The sequence below is a fragment of the Adiantum capillus-veneris genome, chromosome 7 (genome assembly GCF_014529385.1).
Source record: "Adiantum capillus-veneris isolate H3 chromosome 7, ASM1452938v2, whole genome shotgun sequence".
NCBI lineage: Eukaryota > Viridiplantae > Streptophyta > Polypodiopsida > Polypodiales > Pteridaceae > Adiantum > Adiantum capillus-veneris.
Genome location: NC_140937.1, coordinates 79,027,832 through 79,036,858, shown reverse-complemented (window position 1 = coordinate 79,036,858; position 9,027 = coordinate 79,027,832).

Genomic DNA, 9,027 nt, shown 5'->3' with positions numbered 1-9,027 from the left:
ATGCGGTTTAGGCTCGAAAAGTTCTTGATTTAGACTCCGTTTGCCCAGTTTCCGAGAAATTTGACGTTTCGGTCAAAATCTAGCCAAAACACGCCTTCCGCTCCATTCACATAATTGCACCCCCATTGTACCATAGGTTTTTCTATAGTCATTGATTATCCCCATAATTTCTGTTTTTCATTACGATCGTATTTCACCTGCTTTTTGTATTTTTGAAGTTTTTCTACCGATAATTAGTAAAATTAAAAAGAAAATAGCAAATTAGACCCAAAAAATCCTCAAAAATTGTAATAACTCAAAAACATCACGGCAAAACACTATATACACTCACATGAAATTTTTATGGCCGGATTACTTCGTTTTACCAATATTTTACCCAAAAAATGGCTATTTTTACATATATACACACACCTAGGGGCATGGTTTGGCGTTTGGCCCCATATACTTGTAGATTCATGCTGTATAAGGGCATATGTACTTAGGTTAGTATAGAAAATTTTTCAATCAAACGAAAACCCTTCAAAATAGTCGAAAAACATGCCCTTTTTTTCTCTTTTTACCTTCATTGGGTCCACATTGAGAATGCCTCCCCCTCTCCTAGTCGAAGTCCTCCCGGACAACAAGGTATTGCCTTGGGGTATGTGCAGTGCATGGGTTAAAAATTGTGCTAATGCACGGCCTTGTAATGTGGCCCTATTTGATGCATACTCAGTCAATGCATGGAAAAATCAATGTTGTGCGACAAGAGGGAATAAGCAACATGCTTATTGGCATTCGACGTCGAGGTTTCCTGTTTGTTGTTGATTTGGTTGGCGGATTTTCTTTGCAAGTAAAAGTTGTAACTCTATAGCTCTGTGTTTGATCGTCTTTCTTGCAAAAGTCGCTTGGTTTGCCGCTACTGTCGATATGGCCGTGGTTGTCTCCGTAGAGAGAATTGTCGTGGCTGAACTGGTCGTAGTCTTTTTCTCTTTTGCTTTCCATTTGTAGCTTTGTTGTGGAGGTTTTTGTAGGTTTATTGCCACGTCCATGGTCGTCATTCTTGTTCTGCTGAATCGACACCCACATAGATCGGTTTGCTGGTTTCATATGTAGTGTGTGTTTTCCTGCTGGTGTTGCTTGTACTAAAGGGAGTTCCTGTTGCTTTGGTTTCGGGATCCAAATGAGAGTCGCATTTAAGTTGTTACTGAGCATTCTCTTTGGGATCCATATCTTTTTTATTCCTGTGGTTGTTGGTTTAACTGTGTTCTTCTGTTGACTTCTGTTGTTGTATTGTGGTTTGTATGCCATGTCACCTATATCCTTCCGTACCCATACTTGTTTTCGCGTGTTGCTAACCTCGATCTATTCATTATTATCTGTGTTGTCTTATTTTTGTAGTAAACATGATTGGTAGTTCCCTGGTTGTTCTCCATGGGTATCGTGTTGTTCTTTATTGGCACCCATCCTTTTGGTTCTTTATCCAGTGATTGTGGTGCTCTCATCTGGTTCTTTTGGGTTTACTGAGAAAAGGTTGCCACCTGTTGTTCTTGTGCATGCTGAATTTTGACTATATCCGAATTCCAATCTATCTGCACATTATACTCTTTCTGCCAAGGTTGTCCCAACAACATGGGGTGTAGTGTGCTCGCATCCTCAACCACATAAAACTTGTGGGGATAAATATATGGATGTATTTGTACATGCAATATAGTCCAGCCCAATGTTCCTAGCGAATGTGATGTACTACTTTCTAGCACTTGTGGAGTAGGATGTAGGTGATCTTTGGGCTTGAGCTGCTTATATAATTTGTAAGAGATTAGATTTGCTTGAGCTCCAGAATCAAGCAATGCCATTGATTCAATCTCCTTCATCCGTTGTTTTTCTTGATGGATTTGTTGAAGCATATCATGTGTTAGTGGTAAAGGATACTTTTTTAACCGACACCCACTAATCCAATTTGGCATTTCTTCTCCTGCCATTGTAGTAAGTTTGACAGCTCCACTTTGTGATAAGTGACTAATCACAAAGGGTCCCATCCCTCACTTTTTAAGTTACTTGGTATGTTGCTTGAAAGTATAAACAAGTACATAATCACCTGTTTTGAACTCTTTCCTACACACATGCTTGTCAAAAACCTCTTTTTGTCTTTTCTTTTTAGCATAGATCAAAGCTATAGCTCTTAGTCGAAGTTCATCTAGCTTTTCAAGATCATCTATTCTTGAAGAGAGCTCATGCCCTGTCAATTCTAAGCATTTCTCTACTCGTAGAGTTGGAACTAAAAACTCTATGGGTAATATAGCGTTTAGACCAAACACCATGTTGTATGGTGTTGTTCCGATTGATGTTTTGTAAGCTACCCTGTATGCCCATAGTGTTGAGTGTAACTGCTGATCCCAGTCTATCCTTGACTCTGTTACAATTTTAGTCAAAACAGTGCATAGTGTTTTATTTGTGGCCTCATCTTGTCCATTTGCATGTGGATGATATGGAGCAGATTTTCTATATATGACCATGAATTCCTCTAGCAGATATTCAATTACTTCATTAAGAAAATTTTTTCCTCGATCACTGACAATTTCTATTGGTAATACGTATCGTACAAAGACATTCTCATACAAAAAGTGTGCAGTGGTTCTTGCGTCTGCTTTTTGTGTTTCTTTGGCTTTCGCCCATTTTGTGAGATAGTCCGTAGCCACAATGATATATTGGGTATGGGTGTGATATGCAGGGGGTGAAATAGGCCCCACAAAATCAATGCCCCATTTTGCAAATTCTAGTGCTCCCATCATTGGCCATAGTGGCATCTCATCTGTCTTTATCAGCACCTTAGTTTGCTGACATGCGTCACAATGCTTTACAAACTCCTCGGCATCCATGTGCAATGTAGGCCACCATATTCCTGCGGGTTAAGAAATTTTTGTCGTCTTATCGCTTGAAAAATGACCTCCACTTATTCCTCCATATGCATGTTCTAGAATCAGTAGGTATTCGCTTTCACTTGCACAGATTCTAAGTTGATTGTCCTTTCCTCGCTTGTAGAGTTGATTTACAATTAAATTAAAGTCGCAAGCCTCCAGCTCTATAGCCCTTTTTCGCGCTTTTGTTATGTTTTCAGGAAATGTCCTTGTTATTAAGAAATCAATGATATATTGACTCCATGCAAGTGCAATGTTTACCTGAAACAATGTCGCGTGATCCACCAGTCATTTGGCACTACATATAGTACAATTGTTAACATCAGCATCTGTGTCAGCATACATAGTGGGCCAATAAACTCCTAGTTGTTTCAGTCTTTGGTGTGTTTTCATTGTTGAACAATCAAATGCACAATCCTAGATGTGTGCTTCTTCAAGATAACACTCGAATTCCTCTGGAATTATACATAATCGTAGAATTTGGTCCGAGCCTAGATGGTGCAATCGTCCTGCAATCAACTGAAAGTTTTTTGTTTATCGAAATGTTTGTTGTTTGTATCTGTCTTCCTTGTTATCAAATCTACCTCCAAAGGAAAGAATGCTAACAATTTTTTGAGACCATTTGGGTATCATTTCAATATTGAAAAGATAAGCATCATGTATGTCATCGTCTACTCCTTCAGGAGCTTCCCCGTTTTGCAGCCTTGAAAGATGATCTATCCGTAGATGAGTTTTACCCTTTTTTACTACCACTGTGAAGTCAAACTCTAGCAATATAATAAACCAGCGTACAATTGTTTCAATATTGCATGGTTTATTTACTAGATACAAAAGAGCTTGATGATCTGTGAAGAACACAAATTTGTTTGCAAGCAAGTAATGCCAAAATTTCTTTACATCATAAATCATTCCTAATCCCTCTCTTTCAGTGGTGGTGTAGTTCTTTTTTGCACTATTTAGTTGTCGGCTCGCATAACAAATTGGAAATCCATTGTTCTGTCTCCAGGTTGAGCCAGAACACTCCCAATTGCATATGCAGATGCATCAATGTGAACATGGAATATTTTTTCCGAATCTAGTGCTTTAAGTGCAGGTGCTAATACAAGGTTTTCTTTAAGATTTTGGAATGAATTTTCACAGTCCTCAGTCCAGTCGAAACTGACTAATAAATGATAAAGAGGTTGTGCAATGACTACATACATATATATGAATCTTCGATAATATCCACAGTGTCCCATGAAGGATTGTACTTGTTTGGCATTAGTAGGCCTGGGCAAGTCTACTATGACTCTTATTTTGTCTAGGTCAGTGGTTATGCCATTTCTTGAGACAATATGTCCTAAGATACGGCCTTGCCTAACCATAAAAATGCACTTTTCCGGGTTGAGACAGATTCGATATGTTCTACACTTCTCATCATGCTCCAAGGTTCTGGTGTTGGGGGTTCTTCCAATGGATAATACACAAGATTTGTTGTATATCCACTGGAATCTTTGTAATATGCATGCATAGGTACCAAAGACTTCTCTTCTGGTTCGTTTATTGTTGGTGTGTATCTTATGCCGATTGATCATAATCCTAGTAGGGTTGGTTGTTGCCCCAATACTGGTTGTGGTCTTTCTACACCTACAGATCTCCATTCCTTAGTCCTTGAATAAATATAAGCATAACTCTAGTTTGAGTTGGCAGTTCTTCCACAGTGCAGAACTTCACATATCTTTTTAGTCATAGGGTTGCCTTTCGCACAGATTCCCCTTCTTTCTGTTTGAATTTATGGATTTGTGAGACTGTATTGTGAGCTATCTCCCTTTGTGGGAATTCCTCAATAAACTCGTCAGACACCTCCTCCATAGACTCAAAGTCTCTACGCTCCACAGAGTCAAACCAAGTAGCGGCATCCTCCTCTAAGGTAAGTCCAAACCTTGCAAATTGGGTAGGGAAGTCTAACACCTCTTCAGCTCTAATTACATGCACAAAAGCTGCTACATGATCCCTAGGATCTTTGTTTCTCGTGTATTTCTTGTTTACCCATTTTTGCACTTGAGAAGGTCTAATTCTATGATGGTCTACAAATCTCATCATTGGTTCTCCTCGTCCTACTCGATATACCTCCTCTGGCCTTCGGTAGTGGGAGGGTTCCTCTCCTAGAGGTGCCCCTAAGCCATAATTTCTTATGGTTTTTACAAGAGGTGGTTCATCTCTTCGAACTCCTTCTATGGGTTATCTTCTAGGCTCTGTCAACTCTTGAGTTTTTGGCTTACTCTCGCCTTGATACTGTGAATACAGTGGTGGTTCTTGTAAATTTCTTAGCCCTCGTGCGGCCGGATAACCATCTCAGTTTTGGTCTTGTTCTAATGTCGCACTTTGTCGAAGCCATGCCTGCAATGATGGTTTGGTTGCTTGTTGGTTCTAGTAGTTGAATGTCTGTTGTCGGTTAGAATGTGATATTGTGTCGTACTCTTCAGAAAATGGATTTGTCGACTTGCTAGGGGTATAGGTGAACCTTGGCACTTCTTCGGGGGCATATGTTGATGTTACTGGAACTGTTGCCTTTTCTACCTCCTCTAGGAGAATACGTTTGTATTCTCGCCCGTACCTATCAACAAAAATGATATCCTTCCCCATCGCAATTTCATAAGAGAATAAATAAAGAACCTTGTCTTTTCTTAATTCATTTGGGTAGGGTTCTTTGTATAAAAAATAAGAGACTACTCCCTCGCTCTCATGCTTGTAAATTCCCACATTCTCATTATAGGTAGAGACCCTGGTTGTTTTTTTATCATACATAAAAAGAGCTCCAGGTTGATCAATTTTTGGAGGCGGTTCTTGAGTTTCTGAGACCATTTTTCCTTTTGTCACATTATCTCCATATCTGTTGTAATCCTCAGGGTTACTAACTATCAGGTAGTGGTTCCCCTTTTCGTCTCAGAGTCTATCTCCATCATCATAGACTCGGATTATCTCCAGTCTCTGAGAAGGTCTTTCTTCTATACAAATACACTTGTGTCTCCAATAGTCAGAATAAACTAGGGCTCCCCTAGAGTTTGTTCCTTCTAAGAAGATTATAGTGAACTTGGAATCGTTCAAAGGGTTTTGGGAGGTACTTTCTCCTAGCATTGGTCCTTCATCGGAGAAACCTCTTGGCTGTTGACTACCCATCATGAAGAAGGACTTATCTGATGAAGTGTCAGTATCACTACCCTCCTCAATGATCGCAGCTAATGGATCTAGCCTTGCCTGAGTTACACTCTCCTCAGTGGACACTAAGCTATCCTGATCACCTGCCACTTTTTGGTCTCTAGGAATGTGTCTTCCTGATCTTGAATTAATCAAACTTAGAAATGCAATTTATCACAAATACAACCACTTACCTCGCAAAGGTTCAATTTCCGCACAACTTCTTACCTTGCCGCCGCTGAATATACCTGTACATAAGCGTTTAATTTCGACAATCGAATCAAAGCATTTAACCGCTAGAGGTGGTCTTAGTATTGATTGGTATAACTGGAGGGTTAACCTCAACCACTATTGTACTTTATACACTTCGGATGTTCTTGATTTGGTCCGCTAATCTGGAAATGTACTTGACTCGAATGTTTGTCAGTTTAGAGGGAAAGTCTTAATTCAGTGTTTGCTCCGCCAAAAGGTCAAACAAGGTCCAATTTCACTTCTGAAAGAAGTTCTGGAACTCTTAAGTCAATTGGAACATCACTCTATGTCCACGGTTAGATTTTCACTTCACTAAGCCCCTGTAGACATCCTACGTGTAGGATGTCTACATGCTCTGTTTTGACTAAATTTTGCACTATAGTCTCCCCTTTGATGTGTTGAGTCCACAACTGTTTTGACTTTTTGATTTGGACACCTATAAGCTGGTCAACTGATCAAATATCTGTTCCAAAAGCTTGATGTTGGTCTGACCAGTCAAATCAACTCCAATTTGGACCAAAATTGACTAGGAGGCTTGCCTCAGGCTATACAACACCCTGCTATGCCTACAGTCAGATTTTCACTTCAATATCATGCAGTAGACATCCTACGCGTAGCATGTCTAAATGCTCAAAATTGCTTCAAATGCAAACCACAGACTCCTCCTAAGGTGCTAATCACTCTGGTATGCTCAAAGTTGGATTTAAAGTACTAAGTCATCGTGAACACATTCTACACGTAGCATGTCTAAGTGATCTATTTGACCCCAAACTTGAGCCACAGCTTTCCCTTGATGTCAGCAACCCAATGCTATGCTTAGATTTTAGTTTGGATTTCAAAAGAAACCAATTTTAGCTATCCTAGCCTTTTTCAGTCAAAAATGCTAAAGTCTGCTTAAACCCCAATTTTCTCACCCAAAAGAAAGGAAATTGCCATCCTATGGTTTTGGTCTCAAAATAATTCCTTGGTACAATTTGGGTAGGATGTCTGGCAATTTCCTTTCTTTTGGCCTTATCTTGTCAAGATATGGTCAAACTTCCACTTCCCATGTGAAAATAGGGTAAAACCTACCTTCTAAACACACTAGTCAACTCATATTTTCAAAATTCTCACCAGAACACCCTGTAGACATCCTACGCGTAGCATGTCTGCTGGCTTAAAATTTATTTTTTTTCTGACAGAAGTACTCCCTATGCTCTGCACCTCTCTCAGAAATACTCACAGAAATTTTTGAACTTCACTTCACCTTCTAAACACTCTTTTCCGTCTTTTACAACTCTTTGATGATCCTAACAGCAAATATAACATGCATGAAGTGCTCCAAATCGTAAATCATGATGTCCTACTTACCCTACTCCTACTCATCATGTGAGATGGTGATTTTGGTGTCTCAGTTGCTTCCTGGCCTCTCCGGACGCTCAAGCTATCCTTTCACCGCGTCTACCACTTCAATTCCTACTCTCTACACCACAACTTAACTAATACCTAAAACTACCTAAGTCTACCTGAGTCTACCTAAGTCGAAGGATCTAGGCCAGACAATCGCTCCCTAGACTCCTCCTAAGACCTAGAGAGTCTTCCACCCTCTGATCCTATCTAAATGTAAAACAAGACTCTGGCAAGCCTGAGAATCCCTATCCTCAAGGACTAGTCTCGGTCACCTACCTAGGGTTTTCGTCCCCGGCAGCGGCGCCAATGTTAGCGGATACGCCGCGACGGACGTCAGCACAGTGAGACCTCACCTAACAAGATTTGTCAACTAAGGATGAAGCTTGACCCGCAGGCGAGTGGAAGCAAGCATAGGGTCTCAACCTACACTCGACCGACTCTCGACTACTTCCTACAGAGGTCTCTACCCAATGTCTAAGCTACAGCCTTCAGGAGTACATAAGAGGAGATTTCCTACGACGCTTTCAAGAGCCAAATACCCATCAAGCATTCTTGAAACGCCACAGAACTTAAACAAAACCCTATTAACACCAATAGGTCGCTCTCCCTAAGGTCCATGAACCAAAACCCCAACCCTAAACACCTGGTTCAAAATCACGTAGGATGTTTGGTCGAAATTTGCAAGTCATCATTTCCGAAAACTAAAGTGCCTAATGTGTATCTCTACTCAATGCGAACGCGTAGATATGCTAAAATTCAAAAACAGACGACGTATGCTCATTGAATCACCAGATATAGCTCGTGGGTAGATCGCACGAAGCCAGACCGTACACCTACAATGTGGGTGTTGGCACGTAGCTCTCTTCGGGGGCAACACGCTGCACTTCTCCGCACTCAATTTCAACCACCAGTGTGCGTGTGGCGTCAAGATAAAACTCTCACTCTCTCTCGTACACAGAGTATGCTCAACTCACACAAACAAAAACTTATAAAATGACAAAAGGTTTTTTGCATTAAGGTCAAAAGTGGTAAAAATACCTTACAATCTCAAACCCTAATGTTCCAGTTTAACCATTCACTCAGTCTAAATGTCAAAAATGGGATACAATCTGGAAGCTTCTGCAAGCCCCACTATTTACAAAGGTGAAATGATGGTTTTTATCAATTAACGAATAATTACAAAGAAAAATAATATCCTGCCTGGCAATCATCCTCCATTGGGTGTGTCCAGCCCGCTAACAGTATCTTTCATAAAAAAATACGCTAACAGTATCTTTCATAAAAAAATAGAAGCGCATGCCTCTGGTGAACTAGT